The following is a 25,444-nucleotide window of genomic DNA, read 5'->3' as shown; positions in this document are numbered from 1 at the left end:
GCATGAGAATCACTTGAACCAGCAAAGCCAAGATTGCACCACTGCACTCCAGCCTGGGTGACAGAGACAGACTCCATATCAAAAAAATATACAGATGGCAAATAAGCATATGAAAAGATGCTCAATATCATAGGCCATTAGGGAATTACAAATTAAAACGGCAATGAGGTATCACTATATACCTCTTAGAATGGCCTTTATGATAGGCTGGTACAGAGGGTGGTTCCCAGAACCCCTCTGAAAACCAAAGACCAAGTATTAGAATTTAATAAAGATTAGGCCAGGCTTGGTGGCTCATACCCATAATCCCAGCACTTTGGGAGGCTGAGGCAGGAGAATTGCTGGAGCCCAGGAGTTTGAAACCAGCCTGGGCAACATACTGCGACCCTGTCTCTGTTTAACAACAACAACAATCAAGTGAGAGGCATGCAAATTTATAGGAAAAATACCAAATGGTGGTCTAGTATTATGTGGCCAAAGAACAGGTGTAGCCAATTCACAAAAAAAAGTAAAACTAAAAGCTCCAGCTTGCTCAGTTCCACAAAATGACAAAACCATGCTGTGACTTTTTTCTACGTATTAATTTAGTAAAGTCACAAACACAGGCATGCGTACAGCCCCCACATGTACTCTCTGTTTTAAGTATCCTGATCCTCTCAGGGAACTAGGTGTACCATGCTGATGACAGTGTGCTCTGGGGGAACCCTTTTGGTAAATAGTTTGGCTGTGTGTGTGTGTGTGTGTGTGTGTGTGTATTTCATACTTAAATGTTTCTCTTTAAACTCTGCCTAAGAAAACCATCTCAACTGCAGTAGATGCCACATGTTTATCATGGCACCACTTGGTATAGTGAAGAATTGGAAATCTTAATCTGGCCAGCCAATGGGAGTGTTAGGCAGACTTTACAAATGATGTGTAGAAAGACTGAATAATAACCCTGAACAATGTTCATAATTGTATTGTTGAGTGAGAAAAGCAAGACACAATTGTACCTTATAAACTACCTCTATTATAGTACTTGCCAATTTGTTTGAAATTCCTTGTCTTTTTTTTAACTGTCTTTATGTCTAGACTTGGGAGTACCCTCAGGGCAGAGATGGGTCATAGGACAGAACATGAGAAAAGTATCCATAGTACTTACCCATAGTAAGGAGTCACCCTCTGGGACCTAAAGGTGTACATGGGGCAGAATGAATAATAAAACTTTCTTCTCACCCAACATTTCCTAAGAGCTGCTAATAGTTTTCCATATCTTAAAATTATGAAAAACAGTATTTAAAGAGCTCCTTTTTCACATTGCATAGATTTAAATGATTGTCTCTTTTTTTTTTTTTTTTTTTTTTGAGATAGAGTCTTGCTCTGTCACCCAGGCTGGAGTGCAGTGGCACGATCTTAGCTCACTGCAACCTCCGCCTCCAGGGTTCAAGTGATTCTCCGGCTTCAGCCTCCTGACTAGCTGGGATTACAGGTGCCTACCACCATGCTCAGCTATTTTTTTTGTGTGTGTATTTTTAATAGAGAAAGGGTTTCACCATCTTAGCCAGACTGGTCTCAAACTCTTGACCTCGTGATCCACCCGCCTCGGCCTCCCAAGGTGCTGGGATTACAGGTGTGAGCCACCATGCCCAGCCTTTTTTATTTGTTTGTTTTTGAGACAGTCTCTCTCTGTCACCCAGGCTGGAGTGCAATGGCTCAATGTTGGCTCACTGCAACCTCCTTTCAGGTTCAAGCGATTCCCCTTTCTCAGCCTCCTGAGTAGCTGGGATTACAGGCACCCGCCACCATGCCCGGCTAATTTTTATATTTTTAGTAGAGAATGAGTTTTGCCATGTTGGCCAGGCTGGTCTCAAACTCCTGACCTCAGGTGATCTGCTCACCTTGGCCTCTGAAAGTGCTGGAATTACAGGTGGGAGCCACCATGCCCAGCCTAATTCTCATTTTTTCTCCTTATTGAATGTTATTAGATCATTAAGAAAGTTTTCCAATGCAGTATTAGCAGCTGCAGTAAAAACATATCTTTCTTGGAGGATGCGGCAAAGATGGAGCTGCCTGCGGAGGAGCACTACCCAGGGCCTGTGCAGGTGGGGGGGCGCCTGAGGGTCCCAGGCCAGGCAGCAGCACACAGGGCAGCAGAATCCACTCAGGCTGCATCTCCCGTGGGGCTCATTTAGCCGCTGCCATCTGTGCTGGACCCCGCCAAGGTGTAGAGCCTCATGGACACACTCCAGAAGGACAGTGTGCCTCCCATCGACGTCCTCTAGAGCAAAGGGGCCCAGGGAGATGACTACTTCTACTCCTTTGGGGGCTGCCACCGCTAAACAGCCTACCAAAAGCTGCAGCTAGAGACTGCCAAGCTTGTCCAGTGCAGCCTCTCGGACCTAAGGGTTTACCTGGGGGAACCCACACCAGACTTGCAGTAGCCACCTCCTTCGCACCTGCCCCCTACCTTCAAGAGCCCAGAAGACACACCTGGCCTCTAGTAGGCTGGGCCTTGTAGAGGGATAGCAAGGATGCATTCTCCTTGCACCTGGGGAGAGGGTCTCACTCCGGGCACCCTTCTTGCCAGCTACAAGGCCTTGGGCTCATGCTAAACAGTGTGGGAGCCTCAGTTCCCACCTCTGTGACAATAACATCATGGCCTTACCCGTGAAGCATTTTTGAGAGGATGAAATGAAAACGGAGATGGGCTTGGAGAGCCACATGCTGCTGGCTCCAACTTCCCAGGGGCAAGGATCCTTCTGCATTTTTGTCTTTATGTAAACTATTATATGGACTACATTCAGCTGCAAGTAAAGGAAAACCTTGGTTGCAGTGTTTTAAACAAACAGAAGTTTGTTTTTCCACATAGCATTAATTCCAGAGATGGGTGGCTAATGGTATTCATTCAACAGCTCCATGATGATAGGGGTCATATCTCTGAGATTCTTTTGGCTTGCTCTCGTTTGCTTGTTACTTCATGGTCACAAGGTGGCTGCCACATCTCCAAGAATTATGCCTGTGTTCAAGGACCGAAGGAGTGCGGGAAGAAGCAGGGCCAAGCTGGCTGGACCTGTCAACTCCTATCAGAAAGTAAAACCTCTGTCAGAAGCCTGTTTCCTACTCTCTCCCCCTGCAGATTTTCACTTAGATGCCCTTGGCCTGAGCTAGCTACTGCTGCACCCCTAGCTGTGAAGAAAGCTAAGACAGTAGGGAATAGAGTTGTACTGGTTGAGTAGACCAATCATGTTCCATCTGCTGAGACTGGTACACTGCCTCCTGATATAAAACTGAAATCCCATTTAAACAAAAAGAGGAAATGTCTTTCTTTTTTTTTTTTTTTTTTTTTTTGAGACAGAGTCTCACTCAGTCACCAGGGACCAGGCTGGAGTGCAGTAGCACGATCTCGGCTCACTGCAACCTCCGCCTCCCAGGTTCAAGCAATTCTCCTGCCTCAACCTCCCAAGTAGCTGGGACTACAGGCACACGCCACCACGCCCAGCTAATTTTTTTTGTATTTTTAGTAGAGACAGGGTTTCACCATGTTAGCCAGGATGGTCTCGATCTCTTGACCTCGTGTTGAAATATCTTTCTTAAGTGAGTTTATACAGACAATTGGCATATAGCCCTTCATCAAAATCCTTAGGTCAAGATTATATTTCATTGCAGATAATCACCAGGGTACTTTGGAGATGGATTCTAATTCCTACTCTCATATTGCATTAACAGGGAAATTGAGAGATAGAAGTGTGTCAGAGTTTGAAAGACAAACTATTTGAAGACAGAAAATTTAGTAGAACTTGATTATTAGCCAAAGTCCAGAATTTGCTATTAAAGACGAGGGTCTAGAATCCTACCCCCAGAAGTTACTGGGACATCCAAAAACAGAGATTGTAGGACAGATTGAAACTCAGACATTGTATAAGGCTTTTGTATGTTGAGAGGGAAAATTTAAAACCTTAGGAGTCTAGGGGGCTTCACACATTCATGATCCTTCTCTGCACCAAGTTTACACATGCTAACCTTTCTGCTTTCGTAGCTAAACTTTTGATTTCCTGAAATCAAAACCTTTTAATTGCTTTCTTTATTGGTGACTTTTAGGAGATAACTTGGCCTTATTGGTGTCAGTCTGTAAAGAAACCAGACTCTGAAATGTGATGTTATCTCTTGAATTAGGCAGAGGAAAAGCTAATTAGTACCGCAGTGAGACTGGAGTGCTTCTCTGATGTTACCTAGTGGCAACTGAGAATGTGGAAGTTTACTGATTTTTAGACAGTCTATCAAATTACAATTTTCAGAAAACAGTATTTCTAATGACTGCAGTGTTTTGCCTCTAATCGCTATATACTATGTATGAGTTTTTAGAAATGTTACTTTGGAACTTTCATGGCCTTGGCTAGTTTTAAATGCTTTTTCATGGGTAGAAATGTTTTTTCATTGGTAGAGGCATTTTCACTGCCTCCAGGTTCAAGCGATTCTCCTGCCTCAGACTCCTAAGTAGATGGGACTACAGGCGCCCATACAGAGATCATTACACGTTAATAGTTATCATTTATTGTGTATTCCTTCTGTGTGAAGTACTGTGCTAAATAATTGGCATATTATCACAGGCAGCCCTTACAGCACTCCTTTGAGGAACATGGCATTTTCCCCAAAATATATTTTTAAGAACCCCTGAGATTTCAAAGATGAAGATCAGAGCTGGAAGAGAAAGTTCTGGGTCTGAACCCGGTCTGTCTGTTACCCAAACAGCACTCTTAATAGGGATGATGGTCTAGAACAGTGGTAAAATCTGGCATAATTCAAACACTTAAGCTAGTTAGCGTATACATATAAAATTCCTAGAATTCCTTATGACATTGAAGTTCAGTAACTTTCCATGTTTCACATAAGCCACAGAAATATTGATTTGCCACAGTGAAAAGTGGAAGCTTTTGGGCCATCCAAAGAAGCTAAGGCTAAAAGGGCTACATACAGTATGATTCCAAGTACATGACATTGTGGAAAAGGCAAAGCTACAGAGACAGTAAAAGGATCAGCAGTTGCCAGGGACTAAGGGGAGGGAGGGATGAATAGGTAGAGCATGGAGGATTTTTAGGGACATGAAACTACTCTGGATGATACTGTCATAGTGGATTGCATATTTGTCAAAATACAGAATGGGCAATGCCATCAGTGACCCCTCACATGAACTATGGATTGTAATTATTAATAACATGGATATCGGCCTCATTGATTATAACTAATGCTCCACACTAATGCAAAACATTAATGGGTAGAGGTGAGGGGCTATATGGGAATCATGTACTTTTCCTTTAATTTTGCTGTAAACCTAAAACTGCTCAAAAGTCTATTGGTTGCTTTTTTGGGGGGGGCTTTTTTTTTTTTTGAGACGGAGTCTTTCTCTGTCACCCGAGTGCAGTGGCATGATGATCTCAGCTCACTGCAACCTCTGCCTCCTGGTTCAAGCAATTCTCCTACCTCAGACTCCTGAGTAGATGGGATTACAGGCATACACCACCACACCAGGCTAATTTTTGTATTTTTAATACAGATGGGGTTTCACCATGTTGGCCAGACAGGTCTTGAACTCCTGACCTCAAGTGATCCATCAGCCTCCATCTTCCAGAGTGCTGGGATTACAGGCAGGATTCTCTTAATTTTTAAAATTACTGACCCCAGGCCCTAAGACATCAGTCATGTTAAAAATTCCACTGCTCTTCATGGCACACTTGATTTTTTGCCAGCTCTGTGGATGAGCTTTTCCTTCTCTGTTTTCTCTATCCCTTTCCAGTTGCCAGCATGCTAGCTGCTTACATTTGGTCTACCCACTCCCAGCCTGTCCTACCTCCATCAGATTAATCTTCCTGAAATGTAGTCCTGATTCTATCATTCCCCTGGTGAAAAACCTTTGTTCATGCTACTGTCCTGCCTCGGTTTCTTCCCATCACCTGCATCATGTGATTTGTCCTCTATGAAATCTCATTAGAAGCAGTCATTGAAATCAGAAGAGACCTCTATCATAGTATGTTGTTTGTAACTTGTTGACATTTGTTCAGACACTTTTGTGTTAAACATCGCATTGTACTTGCCTCTCCCTCCCCCTCAATTGGACTGTAAGTTACCTGATGGTTAGGACAAAGACTGTTTTCCCTCCACCTTGGTTTTTGAGTCACCTGGAGTGCTTTTAACACAATGGGACCTTGAAAAATGCATTCAGCTGAATTCAGTGTGTCTGTGTTCTCAGTCTATCCAGAGCTCTGCTATTAGGTGAAATGAAAGAGAAACTCACTGCCTATATGACTGTTATTGTGATGTACAGTGCAATAGCTGAGACATTTCTGACATTAGAATGCTGTCATTTATTGGTATTTGATCACTGGCACATTATGTTTGGGATTTGTAGCCCTACTTTGGCTGCTCTACTATGTCTTGGATGAAGAGTTTAGATTGGTATTAACATTTTATATACATAAATTTTTTTCTAGCGCCGTGACTCGGATGGTATTAACATTTTTTAACCAGTATTTTTAAACCAGTCAAACATCTGTACACATGCAAAAGAAGGGCACATGCTTATCATGCTCATTCACATGCTTACCATGCTTGTTACATGATAAAGGGTTGGCTTTACCTATTTTTCAAATATTTAAATGATGCTGTTGTTTTGATCACTGTTTTACATTCTTTGAAGATTGAGGAATCTGGTGACTATTTTGTTAAGCAACTTTCCTTCTGGAGTTTTCTTTTTTAACCTTTTGTGGCTTAATTCCAGTAAAAGATTTTCAAGTAAGTGAAAATGAGTTGCATATATCCTTTAGGTCTTTTTCTTTATCCTAAGTAAAAAGGGAGATGAAATAGAAATATTTAGTAGCTCAGTTATTGCCTCTGACATTTAAGACTTCAGCTTGAGGGAAAATAGTTGACCTGAAAGAATATGGCTTAAGGACAGAGGTGAGAAGGGGATAAAGAAGAGCATCCATAGGAACAAATTTGTCTCTTACTTGCTTTAAAAATTGTTTAAGTAAAGCACATTTCACCAAGTTGAATTTCAGCTTGAGAGATGTCCAGATGTGAAATGGCAGAACTCCAAATACTCAATATGCTGTGCTTTTAGAAAAAGAGAGTCATTTTTTTTGTTTTGTTTTCTTTTGTTTCTTTAAAAATGAAGGTCAAGAGAAATATCTGCAGGAAAGCCAGAAGTGAACTTAGAAATATAAATGCCCTCATTGAGGAACAAGGGGGTGATCTTTTCTTTTTCTTCTTCTTTTTCTTTTTTCTTTTCTTTTTTTTTGAGACAGAATCTTATTCTGTTACCCAGGCTGGAGTACAGTGGTGAGATCACGGCTCACTGCAGCCTTGACCTCCCAGGCTCAAGCATTTGTCCCACTTCAGCCTCTTGAGCAGCTGGGACTACGCATGTGCCACCATGTCTGGCAAATTTATTTTTGTGTTTGGTTGGTTGGTTGGTCGGGTTTTGTTTTTTGTGGTTTTTTTTTGGTTTGTTTTTTGTTTGTTTGTTTTTGTTTTGCAGAGATAGGGTTTTGCCATGTTGTCCAGGCTCTCTAGAACTCCTGGGCTTAAGTGATCCTCTTGTCTCAGTCTCCCAAAGTTCTGAGATTACAGGCATGAGCTACTACAAATGGCCAGGGATGATCTTTTTAAAAGGAAGTATAGTTTAATAATAATATACAGGAAACAGGCTTAAGATTTGAGTTGAGTATAAACTTAATATAAATCTATAATGCAATGTGGCTGCGTGAACCATTCTTAAAATATTAGATTGTTTCAGTATGCTTTATTGTTTTGAAAAAAGATAAGCATCCTATTAAGATTTCAGCTTTTATATTGAGCTTTTGGATTTGTATTTGTATTTTTAAGCTTTTGTATTTGTTTCACTTATAAAAATCATAAAGCTATAACAAAACAAGTCAACTTGTGATGTTTGTCTTCCAACAATAGCTGATGGCATATTTTTTTCAGGTTCATACTGGATTACACTTTGATTAAAAGTTATTTCTTAATTCTCCAGGATAATAGAAACATTAATTAGTCAGAGAAACTCCGAATATAAGGAACTTTAGAGAAAAGGTGTGTTTGAGTGTGTGTGTTGGGGGAGGGGGTTGCCAGAATATGTGATGGAAACTTGTTTAAGGAATTCCTAGTGCTTTAACTAGAGCAGAAAATAGCCTCAGGTGTTAACTGATAATTCGACATGTGCGACTTGGATCTTTGAAAGTTTTTTTTCTTTGCAAGTGATGTGCTCTACAGAGAAGAAAGATATATGTTCACTTTTGCATATCTGCTTGTTTGCCCAAGAATAGTTGCTATCTTAACTTGAAAATTTTTATTTTTCATGCCAGAAAACATCATATTTTAAAAATTGATAAAGGCACTCCATTTGTAAATACTTGTTTTAAAATAATATATCTAGAAGGCAAGGTAGTGGCCCCTTTCCTGTCAGTGTGGAGCTCCAAAGCAGCTGAAGGTAGAAATTAAAAGTTGGCAAGAGAGCTTGCAAAAGAAAACCAGCGCCAGAAACCAACTACTGGCGGTCAGTAGGAATTCTCATGGTCTGTTCAATCCGCCAAGGAAGATAAAATACATTTTTTCCCCTGAGTCAGGTTAACACTTAAAGTATAAAAGAAAGTACATTCAGGATCTCATATGCCATACGTCAAAATGTTTTTTTCTTTATGTATCATCAGATACACACATGCACACACATGCAAATATGAATCATTCATGGGATGTGATCTCAGGGAGGTAAGTACCAACTCATGTGCTCCTTTTAAACCCGCTCACCATTGTCCCAATTTTTGTTCCTTCTAACTGCATTCAGCTCTTCAATTCATAATCATAAAGAATCATGCAAATAACAGTAATGGATTTACCTAGTTTTACATTCTAATGTTCTATTTCTAGAACTGCTGAAAATGTTAAGTAGCATGGAGGTGCTTGCCTGTAGTCTCAGTTACTCATGAGTATGAATTGGGAGGATCACTTGAGGTTGAGGCTTCAGTGACAGAGAGACCCTGTCTCACAAAAAAAAAGTGGGTTGGGGGGAAGTATATAAGAAAGACACTGTAAAGCAGAAGTTTTTCATTTCTTATTACTTCATTGGAGGAGTTGGGAATTGGGAAGAGAGTTGGGTAGCTAACAGCTAGAAGTTAGATTCATCACATACAAGTATGCAGTTGTTGAATTACATCCTCAGCCAGAAAATGAGCTGTTGTAAGGGTTAAATAAAAACATATCTAAAGCACCTATTTTAGAGTAGGAACTCGCTAAGATGATAGGGCTGCTACTCTTATAAGGGGACTGTATTAGTCCATTTTCACACTGCTGATAGAGACATACCCAAGACTAGGAAGTTTACAAAAGAAAGGTGTTTATTTTATTTTATTTTATTTTATTTTATTTTATTTATTTATTGAGACAGAGTCTCGCTCTGTCACCCAGGCTGGAATGCAGTGTCGTGATCTCAGCTCATGCAACCTCCACCTCCCGGGTTCAAGATATCCTTCTGCCTCAGCTTCCCAAGTAGCTGGGACCACAGGTACACACCACAATGCCCAGCTAATTTTTTTGTCTTTTTAAATAGAGACTAGAGTTCACCATGTTGGCCAGGCTGGTCTTGAACTCTTGACCTTAGGTGATCCACCCACCTCAGTCTCCCAAGGTGCTGGAATTACAGGTGTGAGCCACCACACCTGGCCCAAGAAAGTTGTTTAATTGGACTTATGGTTCCATGTGGCTGGGGAAGCCTCCCAATCATGGCAGAAGGCAAGTAGGAGCAAGCCACCTCTTACATTGATGGCAGCAGCCACAGATAGAGAGCTTGTGCAGGGGAGCTCCTCCTTTTAAAACCATCAGATCTCATGAGGCTTATTCAATATCATAAGAACAGCACAGGAAACGCTTGCCCATGATTCAATTATCTCCCACATCCTCTTCCCACAACACGTGGGAATTCAAGATGAGCTTTTAGTGGGGACACAGCCAAACCGTATCAGGGACATAAATGGAAGAAAGGATATAAATAAAATTTAGGTTTTCAACTTTGATATACGTAAATAATGGCAGTTCTTTCAGCTGCTGCTTGGCAGTAATGAGACAGAGGTTATTTGCCCAAAGTTTCTTTGAATTTATCAGCTATTTGCCCAACACTATTGATGGAGTTGACAGGACCACAGAAAAGACTCGCTTACAACATTTTCATCTGATTCCTAGTTTTCATAAGAAAAGTTAAAGTTCTGCCAAAGAACATAATACATTTAAATGTTACATTTAAATATGATTAATAAAAAGTAGCTTTTGGGTCCAGTGTTAAGGTTAGTAAATTAATGTGATTCAGTTTCAAGTTTTTGGCTTGTGCATGCTTAAAACTTTGTGAGTCAAGTAATTTCTATTATAAATGTATTATATTAAAAATAAGATCTGCTCCCACACCAGAGAAGATGAGATGAGTTTACCATCCTAACAAACCCAACACAGATATGTTTCATATCTCTTTCCATCTCTTTTTTATTATTTTATGAAGTTTACATACATGAATTCATTTTTTGGTTTGAAATACCACAAGTTTTAACTTATACATATGTTCCTGTTAATCACCACCACCACCACACTAAGAATACTAAACTGCTACATCCTCCCTAAAATAGCCTTTGTGCTACTTCTTGGTAATCAAACACAACCCTCCTCTACCCCAAACCCTTGGCAACTACTGATCTATAGTTTTGCTTTTTCAGGAATATCACATGAATGAAATCATAAAGCATGTAATCTTTTTTTTTTTTTTTTTTTTTGAGACATAGTCTTGCTCTGTCACCCAAGCTGGAGTGCAGTGGCACGATCTCAGCTCACTGTAACCTCCGCCCCCCAGGTTCAACCAATTCTCCTGCCTCAGCTCCTAAGTAACTAGGATTACAGGCGTATGACACCATGCGTGGCTAATTGTCGTATTATTAGTAGAGATGGGGTTTCATCATATTGGTCAGGCTGGTCTCAAACTCCTGGCCTCATGATCTGCCCACCTCGGCCTCCCAAAGTGCTGGGATTACAGGCATGAGCCACAACGTGTAATTTTTTAAGACTAGTGGCCTTTATTCATTGTAGCGCATTTGAGATTTATCTATGTTGTGTGTAATGATATGTTCCTTTTTATTGCTGGATAGTATTGCCTTGGAGAGAGGTACCACGATTTGTCTGGAGGATATGTGGGATGTTTTCAGTTATTGGTGATTATCAATGGAGCTGTTAAAGACATTCATATACAGAGTTTTGTGTGAATATAGTTTTTTATTTCTATGGGATAAGTATCTAGTAGTACTGAATCATATGGAAGATATATGGTTAACTTTATAATAACTAGTCAAACCATTTTCCAGGCTGCCTGTGCATTTTGCATTCCTGCCAGCAATATATGCAAGTTCGATTTTTTTCTGCATTCTCCTCGCACTTAATATTAAGCTTTTTATTTTAGCCATTCTGATGGGTATGTGGTAGTATTTCAGTGTGGTTTATTATTTTACGTTTTTCTAATGGTGATTATTTTAGCTATTTAAACCCTTTTGCCATTTCATATGTAAGTTTTATTTGCTCATTTGGTAAACTATCTGCTTAAGTCTTTTGTCCATTTTTAAAAATTTGGCTTTTTTATTATTGAGTTCTGTGAGTTCTTCATATATTTGGATACAAGTTCTTTGTTGGACATCTAAAAGGCAAGTATTTTCTTTTAGTCGGTAGCTTACCTTTTTACTCTTGTCAGGATCTTTCACAGAGCAAATGTCTTTATTTCCAATAAAGTCCAGTTTATCAGTTGTTTTCTTTAAAGGTTTGTGCTTTTGTTGTCATACCTAAAAACTCTGCCTAATCCAAAGTCACAAAGATTCCCTTGGTGTTTTTTTCCGAAGAGTTTTATGTTTTACATTTAGGTCTGTGACACATTTTGAGTTAATTTTTATATAAGATGTAAGGTATAGGTTAAGGGTTTTTGTTTTTTTGGGGTTTTTTTGCATATGGATTTTTAATTATCTCAGCATCACTTATTGAAAAGACTACTCCTTCTCCATCAAGTTGCCTTTATACCTTTGTCAAAAATCAGTTGACCTTATTTGCAAGATTCTCTTTCTCAGCTCTCCTCCATTGGTCTATGTATCTGTCCTTATCCAAACACTATAGTAAGTCTTAAAACTGGGTAGTATGAGTACTCTAACTTTTGTTCTCTCAAAATCATAAATCATTTTAGCTGTTTAAACTCCTTTGCCATTTTCATATAAAGTTTATTATTGGCTTGTCTGTACCTTGAAAAACTTCTGCTGGGATTTTGATTGGAATTGTTTTAAATCTATGGATTACTTTGAGGAAAAGTGATAACTGTGTTAAATCTTCAAGTCCATAAACATGATGGGTCTCCTTTTATCTAGGTTGTCTCTGACTTCTTTCATCAGTGTTTTATAGTTTTTATCTCTCTTTAAAGTTGACGCATCCATTGATTCTGATGTTTGAGGCTTTTGTTTTTTGTTTTTTTTTTTTTCACCTTTCTTCCTAACAGAAATATTTTCAGAATCTGATTTAAGTTTCTTTTACTGCAGTGGGTACACTAGAAAACATAATTACTTGTGCAGATCTCTGTCTTATTTAGTGCTGGACCCAGGCTCTCAATGACAGACGGTCCCCTTTAATAAGGCAGTGACTGCGTGTACCAATTCCATGGATCTAGCCACTTCTCAAATGACAGCAGACCAGAGAGCATACTCACGTCACTATTTCCTATTTCTCTCCTCTTTATTTTCAGTTACAGTTTCTGTCTTTTGGGAAAAGCAGGCAAAATCTAATTTGTAATGGATAGAACTAGCTGTCCACTTAAACAATAGAAAACTGAGTCATAAATTCTGTCTTTATAAAACTCCTCCATACTTTTGGAAAATGACTCACTTTTAGGCAGCGTCTGCCATAGATATTTGCCAGAAAGTGATCTAACTTGGATAAGCTTGATGCTTTGTACAAGTTTCAGAGCCCCTGTAGAGAAGGCTCCTAGGAACCAGAGACCATCGTGTGCCTGTCCGTGTCCCAGGGCTTTCAGCCTGTCAACACACATCACTAGCATTTTGGAATGTTCTGGTTCAATTGCTCTTAGATGTTAGCTACTTCAGAACCACCTGGAGGGCTTGTTAGAACACAGATGATTGTGTACCACTGCCAGAATCTCTGGTTCTGTAGGTCTGGGGTGGGCCTGAGAATTTACATTTTGACTAAGTTCCAGGCATTACTGAGGCTGCTGATTTGGGGCCTACTTTGAGATCAGTTCCTCTAATTTCTGTGTTTGTGTCATTAAAAAGAACTGATAACTAAAAAAGGAGTCAAGATGCAAAAAAAAAAATAGAAAAACCAAAAAAATCTCTATAAAATCTTACACGTTTACAGTTAAATCATTCTTACAAGTAATGAGATGGTATGGATTTGTTCTCAAGTTATTGGCTGCAAACAGAAACTTATCCACTAAGGAGCCCTGTCCATAGCTGATATGAGAGAGAAAACAAATCTGGCTCACATTGCTTTCTGCCCTCTTCTTTTATATAACCAGGAGGGAGCATATCCCTATAACGTTTTTTTAAGGCGGGGTGTTGCTCTGTTGCCCAGTCTGGAGTACAGTGGCATGATCTCGGCTCACTGCAACCTCTGCCTCCCAAGTTCAAGCGATTCTCCTGTCTCAGCCTCCTGAGTAGCTGGGATTACAGGCGCCTGTCATCACACCCGGCTAATTTTTGTATTTTTAGTAGAGTTGGGGTTTTGCCATGTTGGCCAGGCTGGTCTCAAACTCCAGACCTCCAGTGATCCACACACCTTGGCCTCCCAAAGTACTGGGATTAGTGGCATAAGCCACCGCACCTGGCCATTTAACAGCTTATTATATTCTCTTAAGATTGGGTCTCAAGTTCCATTCCTTACCTCAAGGAGATATAAGATGCTTATATGTAGTTCCTTCATTTAGACATGCAAATTTTATATGTTGAGAGCAGACTTAACTTGAATGCAGAGAGAAGAATTCAGCAGCACTCAAAATGAATTTACAGCATGACTGTATATGATTCATTCTAAATGCTTACCATTGACTGAATGCTTTACTCCTATGTACCTTGATAGAGCAGAGATAGTATGGTAGAGCAGAAAGATCAATCATTAACCGAGGAAATCTGTTCTGTGTGCCTTTGACACTCAATACGAGGGCCTTGAAAGTCACTTACTTTGAGTGTCACTATAGTCAGGAAATTGAAGAGGTTTTGAATATATCTTTTTAAGCTTCTTTTTGGCCTTGAGATTTTATGTTTTTATTTATTTCAGCCTATGTAAATGATCCCTTTTTCTTTCTTACCACCATCCATCCTCTTTACAAATTAAATGTCTTTTTGTAAAAGATCTTAATGTCAAAAGGAGAGGAAATGCAATTAGCAAACTCATAAATTTCCTTTCAGTCTTATTTTTTTTTAATTTAATTAATTAATTTATTTATTTTGAGACAAGGTCTCACTCTTTTGTTCCAGGCTGGAGGACAGTGGTGTGATCATAGCTCACTGCAGCCTCAACCTCCCAGGCTCAAGTAAGCCTCCCACTTCAGCCTCCCTTGTAGCTGGGACCAAAGGCATGTACCACCACATTCTGCTAATTTTAAAAAAAAAATACTTTATAATGGGGAGAGTCTCTCTATGTTGCCTGGGCTGTTCGTGAACTCCTAGGCTCAAGCGATCCTCCCTCTTTGGCTTCCCAAATTGCTGGGATTACAGCCATGAACCATCACCACTAGCCTTAATTTTCAGTGGGAGAGGTTATTGAACCACACTGTATGCTGTGTTCATCAGGAATCTTGCCATAACAAATTTTTGCTACCTGGATTGAAACAGGGAATTTGCATGTCTTTCTAAAACGCGTGCATTTTTGTCTGCAGATGTCAAATAGGCAAGGCACAGCTGAATAAGACATGGAAATGTAGCTTGTTACAAGTATAGTTTGTGGAGGAATTTCTAATCTCTTTCTGTCCAATCAGCTATACAGTAAGAGCCCAGCTTTCATCCTCTAGCCCTGAATAGAATGGGGAAACATCAGCAATCTATTCTGGAGTGTACATTTTTAAAGTGCTTTGAAGAGGAAAATTTTCATCAGTAAGTAGTGAAGAGCTCCTGATTAATAATCGCATTTCTTTTAATTGGTTTAAATTGAGATGATTAGGAGAAAACAAAGATGGGGGAAGATTCAGGATTTCAGAGAGTTATTACATCCTGATTCGGGTGATTATCCATACTTCCCCCCTTGGACACATTGTGAGCTTTATTTACATACATTTTGAGGCAGACAAGATTAGATAGATCCCAGGTGCCCATTACCCTGTGACCTTTACCTACACACGTAAGAAATCTTAAACTCAAGGAGGAACCTGTAGACAACCTATCTAGGAGTCTATAAAGCTGGGGCACATGCTCTGAAATGTGAGACAGCCTTGTTGAGTCACTCTCTGTTAGGAGAAGGCCCCCACGTAAGGCAAAGGACAACCCAACCTATTCCCAAATTTACCTGTGTGGCAGAATCGGCTTTGGTCTTAATAATGCAAGGAACCAAACAACCTTTGGTGTTGAATGAAATATGCCATTCCTTATCCAAAAGCCTCACTTCTGACCTGCACCTCATTTCCTGTGTATTGTGACTTAATTGTTCATACATTTGACTTTTCAAGACTCTTTGAGGCTGGGCTAATTAGAATAGCCTGGTAAAGCCATTTGAGAGTTTTTTAATGACAACTTCAGGACTGTGGCAGGTTCCTCAAACCTGTGTTTGAGAATCAGTTAATACTGATCCAGTGATATACAAGCAAAAAGTCTGATTATGGGAAAACAGAAGAGAAGGCAGTGTTGGGGAGGCCATGATTTCTCACTGCTTTTGACATGAAACCACAAAGAATTTCTTTGTTAAGAATCAAAAAACACAGAGTTGAACAAGCCAAAGGAAGAAATGATATCATGGCCCAGTTGAATCAACTAAGATATTTTTATGTTAAAGAAATTCTTTAACCTTATAACTAGGGCATTCACATTCTTGTGTATATTGAATGGAAGATTCATCTGAAAAGAAAGTTCACATCAATAGACTTTAAAAGATTTAGGGAATATTTTGCAGTGCAAGACTTGTTTTTTAAAATCTGAAATGTATTTTTCCTTCCTACAAATCTTCTATGTGTTTATAGTAACATCAAGACAATGACATCCTGAAATTGCACTAGAATGTATTACAAATGCATGCCTTGTGCCAATGTATTCAGCAAGAAAGCTATCTTTTCCTCTGTCTTATTTTCATTGAGGAAACCCATGCCTATGCATTATGCATGCGAGTCTGGTGTGGTGTTTAAGTACGCTCCCATGGGACTGCTGTGAGACTGCTGTAAGTCTGGATTTGGGGGAGAGCTATGTCTTGGCATTTTCAAATATAAGAGAAGGATGTTACCTGATACTCAGAGAATCTTGGCTGAAGCTTAGCATCCCTCTCTGGATTAGCTTACTGTTGTTTTATGATACCATTTTTTGTTTTAACCAATTGTGCCATTGTTTGCTGATGGAAATTGTTTCAGGCTGGCCAGCAATTGTTAGGGAATGCTAGGATTTCTGATAAAAAGAATATTGGTGTCATTCTTCATATCAGCAAAATGTTAAGTTGGGCTTTTGCCCATCATACTTAAAGCTAATTTAGGACTTAAAATCTGGAGCCATGCAAATGTGTAAGTACTGTTTAATAGGAGACAGTGCACTGGTTGAATTTTCGGTTTTTTTTTTTTTCCTTAATTCTTTGTAGGGAACCATTTAAGATAATCTGGGAAAGAAGAAAACCAGGAAGGAAAATATAGTGTGAGGCAGGCTGGGTGGGGAAGTGGAAAGAGAGGTAGGCTTTGGGATTAGATAAGCCAGTAGTTCTTATACGTTCTCTATGGCAAGAGCCCCTTTAGCAGGCTGAGAATTTCGTGGAACCCCTCTCAGAACGGTTTTAAATGCATGCAGTAAGTGGGACTACAAAGAAAGCCAATGATATTGAAAAGTTTTCAAAATATTTAAGGAAACACTTGTGGCATAGTAGTATGTGCGTCTTTACTAATGCACAAAATAACAAGCTCTAGCTGTGGGATCTAATGACTGCTATAATTTTTAAATGGTGATGGGCATAAACAGTATTTCACAATTGGCAACAACTGTGAAGTGATATGAAAATATGTGTATTTCTGTTGAAGACAAGATCATAGATATGGCCACTACCTGGTGGGTGGTTCATACATTCATAATTGAAGGAACATGCTAAATTGTAGAGGTTAATGCAAAGTAAAATGTAATTATTTTCCTGTCCCAGTTCCCAGAACAGAGCTCGTGGATCTCAGATTAAGATGCCCTGGGTTAGAAGAGCTTGGCTAGAATATTAACATGGCCTTTTACTGGCTGTACCACCTTAGGCAAGTTAACCTCAAAAAGTCTATTTCCTCATCTATAAAAGCGTTGATGAGACCCACTTTGTAGAGTTGCTGGAAGGCTTAGGAAGATCTTGCCTAGCCTAACTCCTTGTGTACACATGGTGACTTGAAGCACGTTAGGTATTCTGACCAGATTTCTTTTGGCAGTTATAGTATAAAATGACACTTGCTACACTTGCTGAGAGGCAGGCGCAGACTTTATGCTAGGTAGGGAGCTCAAAGATGATACTGAAATCAGAAAACTCCTTTACCTTTAGATTTTCTTAAGAGTTGTTGACCCTTAAGGAGTGTCAGAAGTGCGGTATAATATGGAGAAAAGAGAAAGCATTATAAAATACATGGGAAGGTGGGAAATTTCCTCCTGGCCTTGTTGATCCAAAGGCTTTAGTTGCAAAGAAACAGCTTTTTGCTCATTATAAAAGTTTTAACAATAACTAGAACTGGTGTTGACATCCAGCCCATTTGAGCATGAACTTTTTTCTTCCACTGGAGACACAGGTCCCAAGATGATTGACTGGCTGCAAAGTATGAACATGTCTTGGTTGTTTCTAGAAGGGGCAGGACCACTGCCTTCTTGGATCATAACTGCTACACCTGCAGAGCCCTCAAAAGTCTATTAGATTAGGGTTTAACATGTGATAATAGTCCAGTTGCATTTCTTAGGGGGAAACTTGAAAGTGTGGATACCTTTGTTTTGTCTGAATGTTTTATTAGCACATGTACCTATAGGATGTAAGGATGTGTTCTTTTTCTGGCTGGCCACTGAGTGGGTCTGTGCATGGTGCTGAGCAGTTCTTCCTTTCTCTATGACATCTTTTAAAGGCAGGATACTGAGTGTTTGATCCATCATCTCAGTGTGGGTGTGAAATCAGTGAGGCAATGGAGCTTAAGGGTTTCCTTGTCCCTTGGGTCATGGCTAACATCCCATTTAATGTCTCTTTTTCATCAAAACCAGATTTGTCGTCTCACTTATTTCCCAGTGTCTGGCCAAGATAGTGATCTTTATGAAAACAAACTGGAAGTAATGCAAGCCAGAAAAGATGAGAGAGCTTCGCCTCTGCAGAAAGAAGCTGTTAAGGGGAACAGATGGAGACAGGGTCTAAACAGCTTCAAGAAGGTGTGTGCTGGCTTGCTCTAGTCTCAGAGGTGCTTCCTCTTCCTCCCCCAAGAGCTGTTTAGTCAGGAGCTGCTTAGGGACCTGAATGCCTTCTCCAGCTCTGCCAGGGATCCTTCATTAGCCCAGCACTTCTGAGATCACTCAATGCCCCCCGAAGACCTCTCTTACTCTTCTTTTACATTTCTAAATGCAGAAGCAGGAGTGGGATATAAAGGGAAAGTACAGTAAATTCTAACCTAGTGTGGCTCAAAAAAGAAGTTACAATTTATAGAGAATTACCAAGTATACTGTGATGGATCACTAAATTTCAGCATATAATTTATAAAACCACTAAGGATGACGTCTGTAATTGTCATATTAATCTCTAAAAGTATCAGGACTTTACAAGCTTCCTGTGCCTTGGCCATCATTATGATCATTTATGGTGACTAATCAATTTGATGACTAAGTAGCATATGAATGGTAAGCATTCTTAGCAAGCAAAGGGAAGAAATATCTTATCTCTGTATTCACCAGATCTCATGTCTTGGCTGTTTGCAGTTATTTACCCCATTCTTCCATTAATCTAAACTTCCAAGACCCTAAGCTTATATTGTATTGTATATTAACTTGCTAACTAACCTCCTGGTTTTGTGGTTTTCTTTCTCTGATCTAATCAGTCCAGTCAGAAGGAAGATTGCACTTATAGGTCACATGCTGATGTCATGACATTATCCTCTTATTTAAGGATCTTCCCTTTGCTTCCCTATCAAGTCTCAACTTCTCTGGCCATCTAGACCTCAGGTGAAGGTTCTTTTATCTTAGCGACCTTGTTCTTTGATTCACTGACATGGATCTTGGACGTCATTAAGATGGTTTACTTATTGTCAGATACCCTTTGTTCTTTTCTGTCCTTTCACTGAGGAATTTTTCTCTTAGCCAAATTCTATCCATTCTTGGCCCACACTGCCTTCCTAGCATTCTTGTATCCCTCTCTCACTGTCTTGCCTGCGCAATTTGGTATATTTGGTTTTATACTGGCCTTCTATTATTTCACATATTACTTGTTTTTCCAGCAAGTCAGAGTACCTTAATAGAAAGTATTCTGCTCTATTTATTTTATATATTGTAATTCTTGGCAAAGCACCAGCACACAGTAAGTGTTCAATAAATATTTAGAGGAAGCAGGTAAAGGTGTCATGAGTTAGATATTTGAAATAGGAGGAGATGGACCCTTGATGGGGTCAGCCAGCATCAAGTGTGCCTCTTTTACAAAACCAGAAACCCAGTTTTCTCCTTTATTCAGAGTTGATCCAGGCTTAGGGAATTCAGTTTATAAAAACCAAGCTAAGCCAGATGCAGTGGCTCACACCTGTAATCCCAGCACTTTGGGAAGCCAAGGCGGGTGGATCACATGAGGTCGGGAGTTCGAGATCAACCTGACCAACATAGTGAAACCCTGTCTCTACTAAAAATACAAAACTAGTCAGGTGTGGTGGCACATGCCTGTAATTCCAGCTACTCGGAAGGTTGAGGCAGGAGGATCAGTTGAACTGGGGAGGCAGAGGTTGTGGTGAGCCAGGATCGCACCATTGCACTCCAGGCTGGGCAACAAGAGTGAAACTCCATCTCAAAAAAGCAAATAAACAAGCTCAAGGGAGTGAGTGCCAATTCAATAACAATGAAAAGTCTAACCTCTAGATAACTGGAATATCTGTGTCAGCCATTCATTACATCCTTTTTCTTGTAGCAAGCCTTCCAGCAGGTTACTCTGGGATCATTGGTGGCCAATATGATTCATTTGCACCAGCTCTGAGGCCCTAGGGCATGCCATTTAGACTCTAGGGACATCTTGCAAAGTTCTTGCTTTTTAGTTTCACCCCTTCCTCATAGATGACTCTTTGCTTTTTAAAGGAATTGAAGGGCTATTCTATAGACAGAAATAAAACCTGTTCAGAGATGTTCTAAACACCAGATTTCGCTGGCTTGAGAAGCAAAGAGAAGATAATTTAGGCAAGGGCGAAAGTACCATGAGAAGACTTTGGAACCGTTTTGCCCAAGTTGTAACTGGAGACAAAGACTTGAGTTTTATGAATCAGGTAAATAGTGTTTATGAGCTGGAGAGAATGGGAAATGCAGTGCAAGGGAGACGAGTTTTGAAGGGGCAGGTGGCTGTGTTGAGTGATGCTCAGGGGAGGTCAGAATGTTGAAAGAGAAGTATGACTCATAGCTGGTTAGTTTCTTTACTTTGTCTTTCCTGAAGATGCCTTCACCAATGATGTACATATGAAAAAGTTACCTTCAAACTTTTAGTAAGTTATGAATAAGTTACCTTCAAACTAAATTAATTGAATGGTTTTTACACTGAGCTTCAGGATATCCAGAATCGTATGTCTAGGCATAAAAATGGTTATTTTTAAAGTAATATTTAATATAAAATTCATGACTCAAAATTAGTAGAAATTGGAAGGGATTAATTCCTGGGATAGTGCTCATTGTCCTTTAACACAGATTAGTATTTTTGCCATCTTAGAATTATGTAATTATCAGGGGCTGCTTTTTCCTGTGGACAATGTCAAGGGGTGTTTTGAAGTGGCTTTAGCCCAGGAAATCTGTTTGGATAAACACTAATTGACGGACTGATGTAGAACAGTTTATCATCTCTGAGCAACTGGTAATCACTTAAACATATATAAGAATCTCAATGGTTGCTTTTTGCACCTATCAATCATGATGGTTCTGCCATGCAAATAGGAGTAAAGAAGGTTTGATTAGTCTATAACAGCCACTGGCACACTTTTTCTGTAAGGGGCCAGATGGTTTTGTGGACTGTGTGGACTCTGTCCTTATAGCTTGAAAGCAGCCATAGACCATAAACAAATGTGTGCAGCAGAGTTTGAATAAAACTTTATAGAAAATGAAGTTTGATTTTCATATAAACTAATGTGTTATCCTATTCTTTTTTTTTTAACTTTCCAGCCATTAAAAAGTATAAAAAATATCCTCTACCCACAGGCTGCGTGTGCCAATCCCTGTTATATACCATAGACTAGAATGAGTTTCAGGAAGAAATAGTACAACATACAGGCTGCTATATGTTTGCAATAGTGTGAAAGAAAGCTTACCCAGCCTTTTCTTGACAACTGATGCTTCTTTTACCATCCTTTCAAAAGTCATTTCAAAACCATGAATTTCTTCACTCATTTCTTCAAACTGATTATATCAGCTTTCCTAAAATATCTGGTTTATAATCAAAGTACAGTTTTGTTGCTGGATTTCAAAGGCTGCAGTTTAGTACTAGGTTTCTCCTCTTTCAAAACAAATTGCATTATGTACACAAATACGTATGTGCACATGCACACACAGGAGGGCTCTTTACCTTAGCAATTTCAAGTTCTAATCTCCTTTTTGTTCACTGCTATGTGATTCTTTATTCTCCATGTGTCAGCTTATTTCTACATGTCCATCTTAGCTTTCTTCTGATAAAGTCCTGTTTCTTTCTTTCCTTGCTGATAGAGGAAATCACATAAAGGATTTCTTAAAATTAAGAAAATGATATCACTTCAGCTGTGAATCTTGTATACTTTAAGAATTAGTATGAGGTGTATAGTTGACATCCAAGCCCCAGATGCAGAATTCTCTTGAATGGAAACATGTGGCAGAGAAAAATGGCAGTCAGATTTTTACAAAACAGCCCAAAGGTGTGTTGTGTATGCTGATTAGAAATTTTGCTGATTCATGCTTAGTAATTAGGACTGACAGATGGGCTCTGTATTAGTACGTATTGTGCTGCTATAACAAAATGCCCAAGACTGGGTAACTTATAAGGATCAGAAATTTATCTCTCACAGTTCTGGAAATTGGGAGGTTCAAAACCAAAGTACCAGCAGGTCAGGGCCCAGTCTCTCTGCTCCCAAGATGGTGCCTTAAATGCTGCATCCTTTGGAGGAGAACACCATGTCCTCAGGTGGCAGAGGGGCAGAAGAGAGAGAACCTACTCCTGCACGCTCATCTTTTTGATTTTTTAATCTTAATTTTTTTAGAGACAGGATCTCTGCTCTGTTGCCCATGCTGGAGTGCAATGATATGATCATAGCTCACTGCAACCTCAAACTTCTAGGCTGAAGTGGTCTACGTGAGAAGCTAAGACTACAAGTGTGTGCCACAATGCCCAGATATAATTTTTTTTTTCAGGGACAGGGTTTTGCTATGTCGGCCAAGCCAGCTCAAGCTCTTTTGATAGCAGCATTAATCTACCCATGAGGATAGCGACCTTATGACCTAAACATCTCCCGTTAGACTGCACCTCCCAACACTGTTGCATTGGGGATTAAGTTTCCAACATGCAAACTTGGGGGACCTATTCAGACCATAGAAGGCTCTGTTCCTGGGAACACTGTCCTTAAAAAAAAAATGCATCTAATTATTCAAGGAATACATGACTATATTTTTGTCTTTTAAAACAATGTGGATAAATTGAATTCTTCATTTGACCCTGCCTCTTCCACTCAATACTTCTTCTCTTCACAGAGATAATGTCTTAGTTTGTCCAGGCTATTATAACAAAATGTCATAAACTGGGTGGCTTAGAAACAATAGAAATTTATTTCTCACAATTCAGGAGGCTGGGAAGTCCAAGATCAAGACCTTGGTAGATTTGGTATCTGATGAGGGTCTACTTCCTCATAGATGGCTGTCTGCTCACACAATCTCACCTGGTGGACGGAGCCAGGGATCTCTCTAGTGCCATTCACGAGGGCTCCACCTTCATGGCCTGATGGCCTCCCAAAGGCCCTGTCTCCTAATACTGTCAGGCTCTGGGTTAGGATTTCAAGATAGGAATTTGAGAGGGACATAAGCATTCAGTTCATTGTGGGCAACCATTTTTATCCATGTTTTGTCTTTAAAAATAATTTTCTGTGTATTTATGTACATAAATGTTCATAAAGTATGTTTCTTAATACAAACCATATGAAGCAAGGCATGGTGGCCCATGTCTGTAGTCCCAAATACTCAAGAGGCTGAATTGGGAGGATTGCTTTAGGCTAGGGGTTTGAGTCCAGCCTGGGCAACATAGCAAGACCTTATCACTATAAAAAGAAAAAACCCATATGGATTTTATATCATACAGGTTATAATGAAAATTGCTTTTTTTTCTACTTGATCCATCTTGGAGAACACAGGTCAGCATTTTTCTTTTGCCATGCTTTTCTGAGGATAGGGTGGGAGAGGGGTAGGAGGTAACAGAAAATCTTTTTGCCTAAGATATTGTGGTAAGACAGCCTCCTATTCTCTAAGTCTGGTCAAGGTTTAAAGCTGACTCTCTCATGGGGTACTCATGAGGGTTCTTCAAAGACTCTGTCATCCATGTCAGTTTCTGGGAGTCCAGGGGCCCATCACCAGTCCTGCCACTGGGTCATGTTGCCCTTTCAGACATCCCTAGAGGACTGGACCTGAAAAAGCCCTGGACTGGCTCATTCTTGTTGGAGGGCCACCCCAACAACATCAGGCACTCTTTGCCCCCACACCCACAGCCTCTTAGAGGATGGCCCAGACCCACTGCAGCAGCAATTTCCCTTCACTCCCACGCCACCAGGACAGCTAGCCACACTGCCTCTCAAATTCCAGGTCCCCAGAGAAGGGGTCCCAGCAGCTCTCTCCATCTCCTTAATGGTGGAGCACTCAAATCAAACCCCTACCTGACCTCATTGAAATTCTGCTTGTGAAGTAAGAAGCTGATATTCCTACTCTTTCCCCAGTGGGAAGAGGGTGCTGAATGGGGATCTCAGCGCAGCTCTTTCCAAAGAAATCCTCCCTCACATCTTGCTCTTGACCCTCCCTGTGGGAGAGGGACTCAGGCCTGGTTCTTAGTTATCTCCTTTTTGCAGGGCAGATGGTTTTTTAACTCACTTTGGTATCTGATATTGCTAGCATCTTGTGTTAGAGCCAACACTTTCAGTGTAGCAAACTCATTACGCGTGTAAGTGCAAGTCTGTTTCTATACTAGAGACTTACCTGTGAAATTGTTGGATTATAGAGGAATAGTGCAATAGAAGGTTAAATTACTCACCAACAGGGTCTCAGGTACATGCCACACATTGCCAACATTTTATAAAATTGATCTTTAAATGTTTTTACTATGCTTTTGAAGGAAAAAGACACATGTATCTCACCATTTTATTTTTCTTTACGAGGCCGCTCTTTATATGTTTATTGGGCATTTTAATTTTTCTTTTGGTGAATTGCCTGTTAATGTTCTTTGCCTAATTCTTAAAAAAAAAAAAAGTCTTCTCTTTATTGGTTTGTAGTTCTTTATGTATTCTGAATACAAATCCTTTGTTATATAGCAAATATTTTCTCCCAGCTTGGCCTTGTCTTTTAACTTTGGGAAATTGGACTATATCAAAGGCATCATGAACTTTGTGTTGTGTCTGGCTTAAAAAGCCCATTTTTCTCCAGGGTTATAAACACCTTGTCCTATATATTCTTCTCATGCTCTAATAGTTGACATTTTGCAGTGTTTTGAGGGTTAGTCCATCTGGGATATTTTCATGAATAGTAGGACTCTAATTTAATTTTTTCCCACACGGAGAGCTAGTTATCTCAACACTTTTATGGAAAGCCAGCAGCATGGTTTGTGGCCAATGGAATAAGGGTAGGTAAAGGACTAGTTAAAGGGACTGGTGTAGGGAGAATGACAAATTATTGCTGAACGTCCTACTGATCAAGGTAAGATGACTTCTCAGTGTGGAAGGTACATACCCTTCTGAGAAAGCTCCTTGTAGGAGTGGACACCCAACATCCTTTGACCAGTTTTACTATCAGAGCATTTACATAGAGGCAGAACTGAAATCTGTGATTGTCTG

At 39.9% G+C, this 25,444-nt stretch overlaps 1 protein-coding gene and 1 long non-coding RNA gene across 2 annotated transcripts in view; both read left to right on the top strand.

Moving 5' to 3' along the window:
- The window catches only part of IQGAP2 (IQ motif containing GTPase activating protein 2), a 307,815-nt gene that overhangs the window by 103,280 nt on the left and 179,091 nt on the right, over window positions 1–25,444 (top strand). The window lies entirely within an intron of this gene.
- LOC116551689 lies at window positions 7,585–23,812 on the top strand. The gene is made up of 3 exons (XR_004269041.1): window positions 7,585–8,085; window positions 22,280–22,288; window positions 23,800–23,812. It is a non-coding gene; the product is annotated as an uncharacterized LOC116551689 (long non-coding RNA).

This window comes from Sapajus apella, unplaced genomic scaffold (assembly GCF_009761245.1).
Source record: "Sapajus apella isolate SASKATOON/1434 unplaced genomic scaffold, GSC_monkey_1.0 scaffold1, whole genome shotgun sequence".
Lineage (NCBI taxonomy): Eukaryota > Metazoa > Chordata > Mammalia > Primates > Cebidae > Sapajus > Sapajus apella.
Note: the sequence above shows the minus strand (reverse complement) of the source record. Positions and strands in the feature narration are given on the sequence as shown.